At 41.6% G+C, this 11,623-nt stretch overlaps 1 pseudogene; it reads right to left on the reverse strand.

The window, feature by feature from the left end:
- Positions 1–219: 219 nt before the first annotated feature.
- On the reverse strand, positions 220–9,249 carry LOC116521982 (annotated as a pseudogene).
- Positions 9,250–11,623: the final 2,374 nt, after the last annotated feature.

The raw sequence follows: 11,623 nt of genomic DNA on the forward strand, positions 1-11,623 counted from the left end.
TTCATAGAATACAGATAATTGAACAAAGTTTGTTGCATTACATTTTGATTAAATTATCTTCCCGTTGATTTTATGGTACTACTTTAAAAAGTAGTTTTATTAGCCATCAAAACTCAATAACACACTTTTTTCCAAATGGTTTCCACAATTTTGGACACTACTGTACTTGTTGTGAAACTGAGTTATTTGATGCCAATCACATTATGTAATAGGATGCAATCACATGGGTTTATTCTTTGTCCTAATTAATCCCTCCTTATTATTCAGCTCAGGTCTCAGCAGGATAATATAAACTTTTGGAGAAAAGATACAGGCAAGCAATGCAGCCCCAGAAGCCAAAATAGAGAAGATCTCCACGGCTACCATGTACTTTCCTTTGGTGCTCAAATAAGTAGGGATAAAAGTCAACCAAACACTGCAAAACATGAGCATGCTGAAAGTGATGAACTTAGCTTCATTGAAAGCACCTGGCAGCTTTCTAGCCAGGAAAGCCACAATGAAACTGATGACACAGAAGTCCCATGTAGCCTAAGACAAAGTAAAACATGAAGGTAGAGCCTTCGTTGCACTCTGCTATTATCTCACTTGGAAGAGATTTCATGTCCAACCTGGGGTACGGAGGAGCAAAGGCAAGCCATACAGTACAAATGCCAGCTTGAATGAAAGTGCAGGAAAGGACAATGGTGTTGGCCAGCCTTTTTCCCATCCACCTCCTCACGTTGGATCCTGGTTTGGTGGCCATGAAAGCAAGGACCACAGTGATGGTTTTGGCCAACACACAAGATACCGCGACAGTAAAGATGATACCAAAAGCAACATGGCGAATGAAGCAAGTGACTTTGTTGGGGTGGCCAAGGAATAAGAAAGAACAGAGGAAGCAGAGGAGGAGAGAGGAAAGAAGAGTGTAAGTGAGTTCTCGGTTATTGGCTTTGACTATGGCAGTATCGCTGTGCTTAATAAAAGCAATAAACACCAAGACTGTGACGAGTGAAAAACAAAGGACTATTGAGACTAAACTCATTCCTAATGGCTCTTCATAGGAAAGGAATGTTACGACCTTGGGGAAGCAGCTGTCATTGCTCTGGCTTCTATATTGATCATCTTGGCACTGCATACATTCGTCCATGTCTAAAAAGAAAATTGCAAGAAAAAATTAAGAAAAGTAAGCATATCTATTAGAGCTTGACTAGATTGGAAGCCGAATCAATACAGTTCACTTGAACAAGATGGAGAATCCATCAAAGTACCATGTCTTTGTTTTCAAATACAAACCACCATCTGTGATCAAATACTAGACTGATTCTCAAGAATAGGATAGGTAGGATAGGAAAGGATAGGATAGGACAGGATAGAATAGAATAGAGAATTAGAATGGAATGGTGTGGTATGGAGTGGAGTGGATTATAGTATAGTGTAGTGTAGTGTAGTGTAGTGTAGTGTAGTGTAGTAGAGTCTCTACTATACCAGACTCCGACAGCGAGGGGCCCTATGAGTCGGCCCTGGAGAATGTGGACGACCCTGGACAGGGTTCCGAATCCGAGCAGGGCACAGAGAGAATGGTTGGCCACCAGGTGGTGCCTGAACCTTGGATCAGTGGGGAGGAGACAAGGGAGAGTGATTCAGAAACCAACAGTGAGTTGTTCCGGGATGCACGCCGTCAAAGAGCTACTCAGCATCAAGAACAACTACATAATTACAGGAGGTAATTACGCTCAGCTGATGGTCATTAGCCTCTTCTCCAGACTATAAAAAAGACTGCTTGTGCCACGCCCTTCTTGCAGAAGTCAACGCTTGGACTAAAGAAAACTAACTTGGCAGGCTGGATTGCTGCCAGAGTTTGTCTGAATTGCTGCCAAGGTTTCTCGGCCTTGCTGCCAAGGTCCTTATCTGTTTGTTTACTTGGCTTTCAGCCACCGAGATTCTGGTCTTGTTATTAAAGGACATTCTCATTAAGCGTGTCTCAGCTTTCGTTACTGGACGAAGGGGGGGTCAGAACAGAATAGAATAGAATAGAGAATGAAATGGAGTAGAGTGGAGTGGAATGGGATAGAATAGAATGGAATAAAATAGAATGGAATGGAATGGAATAGAATAGAATAGAATAGAATAGAGAATTAGAATAGAATGGAATGGTATAGCATAGAATAGAGAATTAGAATGGAACAGAATGGAATGAAATGGAGTGAGTGAATGCAATGCAGTGCATATGCTCTTAGTGTACATAAAGAAAAATAAAATACATTCATCAAAATCATAAGATACAACACATAGTGATAGTCGTAAGTTACTAAGAAGCAATCAAATCATACTAGGAAACAAACACAAGAACATTAATTGTAAATATACATATAATATACTGTATGTATCTTTATAACATATAAAATAGATACATCTTTAAATATATATGTAAAGAGTGATATTAGATAAGTGCGATTAAAAAAGCAGTAACTAACTTGATTGTATTATACTTAAGTAATATTGGTAGACTATATGGTAGACTTTCATGATTGTGTTATAATACTTTAATGTCAACAAGAAGGCTCAGAAGCTCATGCCTATCTCTAAACTCAGACACTAGCTCAATTTGGGTTGCTTCCTTAATCTGAATCAAGGCACAGATGTGGAATGGCACCACTTTACATAATCCTAAAGACAGGTGAAGAATTGAGGGTGCTATATCACCTACCGGTCTTGTTGGAAATCTTCCCTTCTGGACATGGTGAACAGTCATAACAACAAAATTTCTTCCCTTCCTTCTTTCGTTTCTGAAACCCTGGTGGGCATGAGTCACTGCAGACAGAAAGAGGACAAACCTGTTCATAAAAATAAAAATAAAAAGTCCAGGTTGTAAGGAAGCTAAGAACAATTATGTCAGGGTTCCAAATAGCATCCAAAAGTAAATCAGAGTCCAAGGCAAAGTATTGCTCAAATTTATTAAGAGCCATGTTGGCACATCTGGGGAAACCTGAATCTGAAAGCTTCCCGGTTTTTCCCCACCTAGTTGAAAGTTCAAGATCTTGCCCCCACACCCACAAGTCCATCCCATGGTCCATGTTGACAGCTTCTACCCATCCAGCTCCAGCCAGGTGCAGAGATGCAAAGACAAAGGATGACCTTGGCTTTCTAGGAAGAACTTTGTTATGGCTACATTGCATCTCACTCCTACAATTCCCCCTCCCATTTTTCCCACAATAGAAAATGCATAGTAGAATAGTAGAAGGGTGGCAGGCCAAAGATCTGAAAGAAAAATGGCTGCAGGCCTGACAATTTAGTTATTTGGGGGGGGGATCCTGAACATTGGGAAACAGATTAATGACCAACAGGCATGAATATATACATATACCATAGTTTTCGGAGTATGATGCACTTTTTTTCCTGATAAAGAGGCTGAAAATCTGGCTGCATCTTATACACAGAATACAGCATTTTTTGCCTCCCGAAACCCTGCCCCTTCAACAAAATGGCTGTGTATAGTTGGTAGGAGGCTTTCAGAGAGCTCCTGGGGGCTGGGGGGGGCAAAATTGAGCAAAAAATGGCCTTTTTTGCACATTTCTGCCCTCTCCAGCCCCCGGAGAGCTCTATAAGCTTCCTAAAGCCTATCCATGCCCTTTTTTTGACCAAAACGGGCCCATTTTTTTTGAAAAATGGGCTGTTTTTTTGCTTGTTTTTGCCCCCCACACCCCAGGAGCCCTCTACAAGCCTCCTAAGAGCTATCCATGCCCTTTTTTGGAAAAAAAAAAAAGGCCTGTTTCCGTGAAAAACGGGCCGCTTTTGGGAGGTTTCCACAGTGCTAAAACTTTTTTTTTAAAAAAATGGCCTCTTTAAAACCTTGGTGCATCTTATACTCTGAAAAATATGGTAATATAAATGTAAGCATTTTTTAAAAAGTGTGCTAAAATTCTATTATTTTCCCATTTAAAGAAATATACGTATAGTATTTCCAAAGCATTGTTACTAGTAGAGCCGAGGTGGCGCAGTGGTTAGGGTGCAGTACTGCAGGCCACTTCAGCTGACTGTTATCTGCAGTTCAGCGGTTCTAATCTCACCGGCTCAAGGTTGACTCAGCCTTCCATCCTTCCGAGGTGGGTGAAATGAGGACCCAGACTGTGGGGGCAATAGGCTGACTCTGTAAACCACTTAGAGAGGGCTGAAAGCCCTATGAAGCGGTATATAAGTCTAACTCCTATTCCTATTGCTAGTAATAATATTATTTAACAAAGCAGTAACAATATTGCAACCAGAATGAGAAAACTCACCTTGGCCAACTCATCCTGAGTGACTTGTCCTAGTCATCTTAATGGTAAAAGGTAAAGGTCCCCACACACATGCATGCTAGTCATTCCCAACTCTACGGGGCGGTGCTCATCTCTGTTTCTAAGCCAAAGAGCCAGTGCTATCCGTAGACGTCTCCATGGTCATGTGGCTGGCATGACTGAACCTCAAAGGTGCATGGAGCGCTGTTACCTTCCCACTAAAGTGATCCCTACTGTTCTACTTGCAATTTGTATGTGCTTTCGAACTGCTAGGTTGGTAGAAGCTGGGACAAGTAACGGGAACTCACTAGTGTTACGTGGCACTAGGGTTTCGAACCACTGAACTGCCAACCATTCTGATCGACAAGCTTAGTGTCTTAGCCACTGAGCCACTGCCTCCCCCCTAGTCATCTTACCATGGGACAATTTGCTATAGGACAATTCAACATGGGATAACTCAAGAGAGGGACGAGTAGAATTGCAGCTCACCCCACCTTGAGGACTTCTAACTTCATCTAAAGCAAGACCAGCTGCAGTTCACTTGTCCCTCTCTTGAATTATCCAGTGTTAAGTTGCCCTGTGGTGAGATGGCCATAGGAAGTTGTTCCATGGCCAGTTGGCCTGCAATGAGTTGTCTTTGGCTAGTTGACCAAGGGAGACAGCCAGGGCAAGTTGAGTCAGCTATGGGAAATTGTCCTAGACCTCACTGTAACATCATTTGGCATAGACAATTTTTACAGTAGTGGAAATGTGCAACCACAGATACCTTAGCTTATGGAAGGAGAATCTGTCAAGGAAATCTAAGAATGCATACCTCATTAAAGGTGCTGGGCCACTCAATAATGTCATCATCTATAAAGAATTGTTCATCTTCAAAGGCCACTGATTCTAACCATCCAATTTTGACTTTGCGGAAGGAGTTGTTTGGGAATAGGATCATGTGCATTATATCAAATCCAGCAACAATTTCTCTTTTTTCATTGAAATTCAGGGTCTCTCCGGCTGAATTGTTAAATGACATCCCTTGAAGAAATGCATGTAACTGGGAGGAAGGGAAAATAATAAAGTTAAATGATCCCCTTGCACATAGGTGCTAGTCATTCCTGACTCTAGGGGGCGCTTCTCATCTCTGTTTCAAAGCCGAAGAGCCAGCGCTGTCCGAAGAAGTCTCCGTGATCATGTAGCCAGCATGACTCAACGCCAAAGGTGCATGGAATGCTGTTACCTTCCCACCACTTGCTTTTTACTTGGTTTCGAACTGCTAGGTTGGCAGCAGCTGGGACAAGTAACGGGAGCTCACTCAGTTACGCGGCATTAGGGATTGGAACTGCCAAACTGCCGACCTTCTGATTGACAAGCTCAGCATCTTAGCCACTGAGCCACTGCATCCTTAAAAATGACATACCCCACTTAATAATAATTAAGATATAATGTCAACCCATGACATGTTGGAAGCAATTACATTCAATATAAATTAGGATATCATATTCTGCATCAGTTAGGAAGATCTCAGGAAGAAAGGAGGGAGGGAGGGAGGAAAGGAGGGAGGGAGGGAACAAAGGACAATAGATAAGGTGTGAGTCTAGCAGGCAGGAAATGTAGGTTATAGCCCACGCTCAGCTTCAGAAATTTAAATGGATTCAATATTTTCTATAGATCTTGAGAATGAACACTTCTGTCCACATAGACAATCCCCTCTTGTGAGTTAAGATATAAACCTCCTCCCAATTCCTGATTTCCAGTAGCAGAATGACAAATGGGTTATCAAAGTGAAAGACATCCAGTTGATAAGATTTAGAACATTGTATTCCATTATTTATTTTAGAGAAATGTTGTTAGCAGATAGATGATCTATCCATCTATTCATCCATCCATCCAACCAAGAGCCAAGGTGGCGCAGTGGTTAAATGCAGCACTGCAGGCTACTGCTAGATCAGCAGTTCAGCGGTTCAAATCTCACCGGCTCAGGGTTGACTCAGCCTTCCATCCTTCCGAGGTGGGTAAAATGAGGACCCAGATTGTTGGGGGCAATATGCTGACTCTCTGTAAACCGCTTAGAGAGGGCTGAAAGCCCTATGAAGCGGTATATAAGTCTACTGCTATTGCTATATTGCTATCTATCTCTATCTCTATCTCTATCTCTATCTCTATCTCTATCTCTATCTATCTCTATCTATCTATCTATCTATCTATCTATCTACTCTATCTATCTATCTATCTATCTATTTATCCATTCATCCATCCATCTATCTATCCCATAACCTGTTTATTGTAGAGCAAACAAATTATTCTATATTCTCTTGGAGTCCAATCTATTTTCAGTTTCCTATAATAAAGTTGAAAGACATGGCCATTAAAAAAAAAAAAAAACATTAGTTGTGCATTTAAGACTGAGGAAAAAATGTTGACAGCCAGATAAGGAGGGGAAGAGGAGGAAAATGAAAGAGAACTTCCATCCCATTTTGGTTTATTTTTCTTGACAGATTAAAAAAGAGAACAACACACACAATATAAACTATGACTTTGCATGAAAATCGACAGAGAAAATGAATTTTTTTCAGCAATTATTTTGTTTTTGCTTACTTGGCAAATGAATGTACAAATTGGGCATTTCCACTCTCTAGACCAGTGGCTCCCAATGTAGGGCCCAGGCCCCACAGAGGGGCAATTTGATTTTAAATGGGGGAATTTGAACTTTGTTTAAACCAAGTTAATGCCCTTTTAGGCTTCCTCCGCGTGAGTAGAGTTCACTTTTGGAGTAAAGTAAGAATTATATGTCACGGGGGGAGGGGGATCAGGATTTTAGAGATGCTTAGGTGGGGCATGGCCCAAAAGGTTGGGAACTACTAGTCTAGACCAAAATCCAGGAATATTTATTTATTATTAATTTCATTTGCTGCCCATCTCACCACAATGTGACTCTGGGCAGCTTATCCCTCTCTTGCATTATTAATTCATTTACTCAGTTTATTTCCTTGTACTGTTTTCCATTCCTAATTATATAAGATTTTAAAATATTACTTCAGTGTTTTCTATTCTCTTACATTCTGTTTTAACCATTCATTAAAATATTGCTGCTGGACAATAAATATTTATCTATGACGGTTGACAGTAGTTACAGATGATAGTCTTCATTTAGCAACTGCCTCAAAGACCAAATATTTGCAGTTACAATAATGCTAAAAAGATTACTTTGATACCTCATATTTACCACATCCACAAGTCTGCACAGCAGAGGAAAGTTGAAGTAACATCATACTAATCGCTTTGGTTAACATCCGAGTTGGCGATCCCAATTGTGTTTGTTAAGACCACCTATATCAATGTTGGTGAACCTTTTCACTACCGAGTGCCGAAACCAGCTGTGCCAGCTGATCTTTGTGCACACGGGAGTGCTGAAAACCAGGAGAGAAGCCACCAAGTGTGCATGCATGCACCAGCTAACTATTCTTCCAGGATCCAGCCCGCCAACTGGTCTTCGTGCCCATGGGAATGCCAGAACACAGAAAAGCAGATGGCGATGGCGTGCATGCCCACAGAGAGGGCTCTGCACTTCATCTTTGGCACATGTGCCATCGGTTCACCATCATGAGCCTATATCAGTGATGGTGAACCTTCTTGGCACTGAGTGGTTGCGTGGAAATGCGTGCATGCGCGCTCATTGGGGCCGCGCTCTGGAAAAGCCTAATCTCTGGGATCTAGAGCACATGTGTGTCCAACGATCAGCTAGCTGGTGCACATGCACAGGGCGGTTTTTGGCACTGCCAATGGATGAAGAACAGCTGTTCATTGCATGTGCACCAGAAACTCAGAAGACCAAAGAGGTAAGGCAGCACATGGCGGGCAACATGGCTTTGTGTGCCACTTTGGAGATGCGTGCCATAGTTTTGTCATCACTGTCCTTATATTAATTAGTGATCAATACACTTTTCAAGCCTTTGGTTTGTGAAAGCAATAACGGACATCAGTATCCAGGAATGGATACTATTAATTCTAATCATCAATGTATATTTCATTGAAGATTGGATAACATTGTTACACTCTTTGTTTCTCGGCATCAGGATCATGGAAAACCTAAGTAATTGGACAGCCATGGGTCTGAAATTCTATAGGGTTTTCTGCCTGAGCAGGGGATTGGACAAGAAGACCTCCAAGAACCCTTCCATCTCTGTTATTCTGTTTTATCCTTCTGTTATGGGAACATTACCTGCCAAGGTTGCATGTCTTCAAACCTGAGTCTTTTTCCCCCCATTCTTACTCTCTGCTTAGTCTTTGATGAGTGCATTTTGTGGAGAGCATGGGCTACTGCATAGACAGCATTGTAGATACTGTAGCTGTGGCCACTCATTCTCACTTCAAATACGGACCGCAGAGGCTTCTCCAGGTTCTCCATCCCAGTACATAGTTCCCCTGGCTCCAATGTTTCTCCGGGATTTGGAAATGAGCATTCAAAAGCCTGTTCCCAGAACAATTGGGCAAAACCATCCCCTTCAGGCTGGCATGGGTTTTTCTTCTGAAGATACATCTGAAATTCCCGAGGTTCCTTGGAATGAATTGCAAAGGATATGGCACCTTGGAACATTTGAAAATCCATCCGTCTCGTCACGCCCGTTACTGCAAATTCCATCTGGGCTGTCATGATCCACACCTTCCCTAAATAATCATTGTCAGAAACTAGAAGAGTACTGTAGGTAATTAACCACATAAGATTCATGGTGTCTCCATAGATGATGAAGGCTCTGGCCCTCTGATCCATAGCAGAGACGTGGAGATTTCCAAATGTACCCATATCGTCACTGGACAAGACACGACCTTGGCGTGGGAAGACCTGAGTGAAGGCTGAACAGATTCGGTACTTGGAAAACAACACCTCCATGCTTTGCAAGAAATATTTCCCACTATCATCATCTCCTGTGAAAAGAGCCACCCATGTCCAGCCAAAGTGCAGAAGCAGACGGATAATTCCCATGTACTGGTTTTCATCATTTGGGACCATGCGATAAAAGTAGGATCCCTGGATTTTACAATGTCCTCAGGAGCAAACGATCCAAATGTGAGCTTAAAAACAAAGTGCAGCAAGGCATGGGGTCTTCAATCAATCAATCAATCAATCAATCAATCAACACTACTGTAACACGCTCTACATGGGGCTGCCCTTGAAAAGTGTTCGGAGACTACAACTGGTCCAGAATGCAGTCACGTGAGCGATACTGGGTATACCTAGATACACCCATGTTACACCAACCTCCGTGACTTGCACTGGCTCCCTATTGGTCTCCGAACGCGCTTCAAGGTGCTGGTCATCACCTTTAAAGCCCTACATGACCTAGGACCTGGATATCTCCGTGACCGCCTCCTGCCACATACCTCCCAGCACCCAATAAGATCTCACAGGATGGGCCTTCTCCAGGTGCCGTCGACGACACAATGTCGCCTGGCGGCTCCTCGGGAGAGAGCCTTCTCTGTAGCTGCCCCGGCCCTATGGAACGATCTACCCCCTGAGATCTGGACCCTCCCCACTCTCTCGGCCACCCGAAAGTCTATTAAGACCTGGCTGTTCCGGCAGGCCTGGGCTGCTGATCCTTGATTGATCTCCAGCCCCACTAAGATTGAGTGCATGTTGTGTTTTTTTTAATTCGCTTTGTCTTGTATTTTAAATTCTTTAATATTTTTTAAATTGTTTTTATGTAAGCCGCCCGGAGTCCTTCCGGATTGGGCGGCATACAAATCTATTAAAACCTTAAAACCTTAAACTTTAAACCTTAATCAAATCCTGGGGTGGGCTGAAGCCGGTTTAACAACAGGTTCAGTAAGGGAATGATATTAAAGTTCATGATATAGAGAATTAAGATATAAGAGCATTGTAACATTATCAATTATAGATAGCTAACTCAGCTTATAGTATAATAGAGCGGAAAGTGAAAACAGAAAGGGATTATGCATATGAGAGGATTGTTGTGATATATTGTAAAAATTCTTCAAAAAATTGTTAAATTGGTTAAATTGAGATCATGGATGTACAAATGAGTTTTTCCAAAAAAATGTGCATTAAACCTTAAATGGCAAGGAAAAAATCAGAAAAACTAGACCAGGGAATAGGAGAGAAAAAAATAATAGAGGGTTTTAATTGAAGAGCAAGAATATGGAGGAGAAAGGAATAAAATGGAAAACAGCTAGAGGTTTTCATTGGAGTAAAACAGACTAATGGATGAAACAGGGAATCAACTTTGAAGGGGCAATTAATGATATTGTAGATGTATGAAAAAGGAAATAAGGGTAAAATGGAAAAGAGGGAAAGAGGACAGCAGAGCTGAAATTGGAACAGAGTTGCGATCTAAAATGGATTATGTACATGGGAAGATGTAAAAAGTACATTAATTTTAAAGAGACGTGGTGGCTTAGTGGCTAAGACGCTGAGCTTGTCGATCAGAAAAGTCGGCAGTTTGGTTCGAATCTTGTTACTTAGCAGTAGCAATAGCAGTTAGACTTATATACCGCTTCATAGGGCTTTCAGCCCTCTCTAAGCGGTTTACAGAATCAGCATATTGCCCCCAACACAATCCGGGTCCTCATTTTACCCACCTTGGAAGGATGGAAGGCTGAGTCAACCCTCAGCCGGTGAGATTTGAACAGCTGAACTGCAGAACTGCAGTCAGCTGAAGTAGCCTGCAGTGCTGCATTTAACCACTGTGCCACCTCGGCTCTCTTGTCCCAGAGTCTGCCAACCGAGCAGTTCGAAAGTATATATATATATATATATATATAATATATAATATTATATATATATATATATATTATATATATATATATATATATATATATATATAACTTTCGAAGTATAAATATATATTTATCAGCACAAATAAATAAATACATACATACATACATACATACTCATACATACATACATAATATAATATATAATATATATATATATATAATACAAAATGCAAGTGTAACAAAAATAAAAATAAAAAGACCAACCAGTTCAGTGATTGCACCTAACACACTTGTACAGAGTTCAAAAACAGCAATTTGAAGCTCAGCTGCAGCCCGGTTAAGAATTACAGTGGAGGCGAATATCAGCTGTGCCTCGCAAATCAACTGAGCCAGAAAGAAGGAAATATGGGACAGGATAGGGCGGTGTGTGTGTGTGTGGATGGGGCCAGCTGATTGTCAGACCTACAGGTCTGCCCGAACCAGTCTAAACCGGAAACAGCCCACCACTGATCAAACCTGCAGAAAGGAAATTCCTACCTTTCGTTTTCTCTGTGCTAAAATCAAACCTTTCTCTTTTGCTTATTTTACCGAGGTGGAGAAATATGACCGACTTGAATTAGGATTTGGAACATTATCGATCCTCCCAGGAG

The sequence above is a fragment of the Thamnophis elegans genome, chromosome Z (assembly GCF_009769535.1).
Source record: "Thamnophis elegans isolate rThaEle1 chromosome Z, rThaEle1.pri, whole genome shotgun sequence".
NCBI lineage: Eukaryota > Metazoa > Chordata > Lepidosauria > Squamata > Colubridae > Thamnophis > Thamnophis elegans.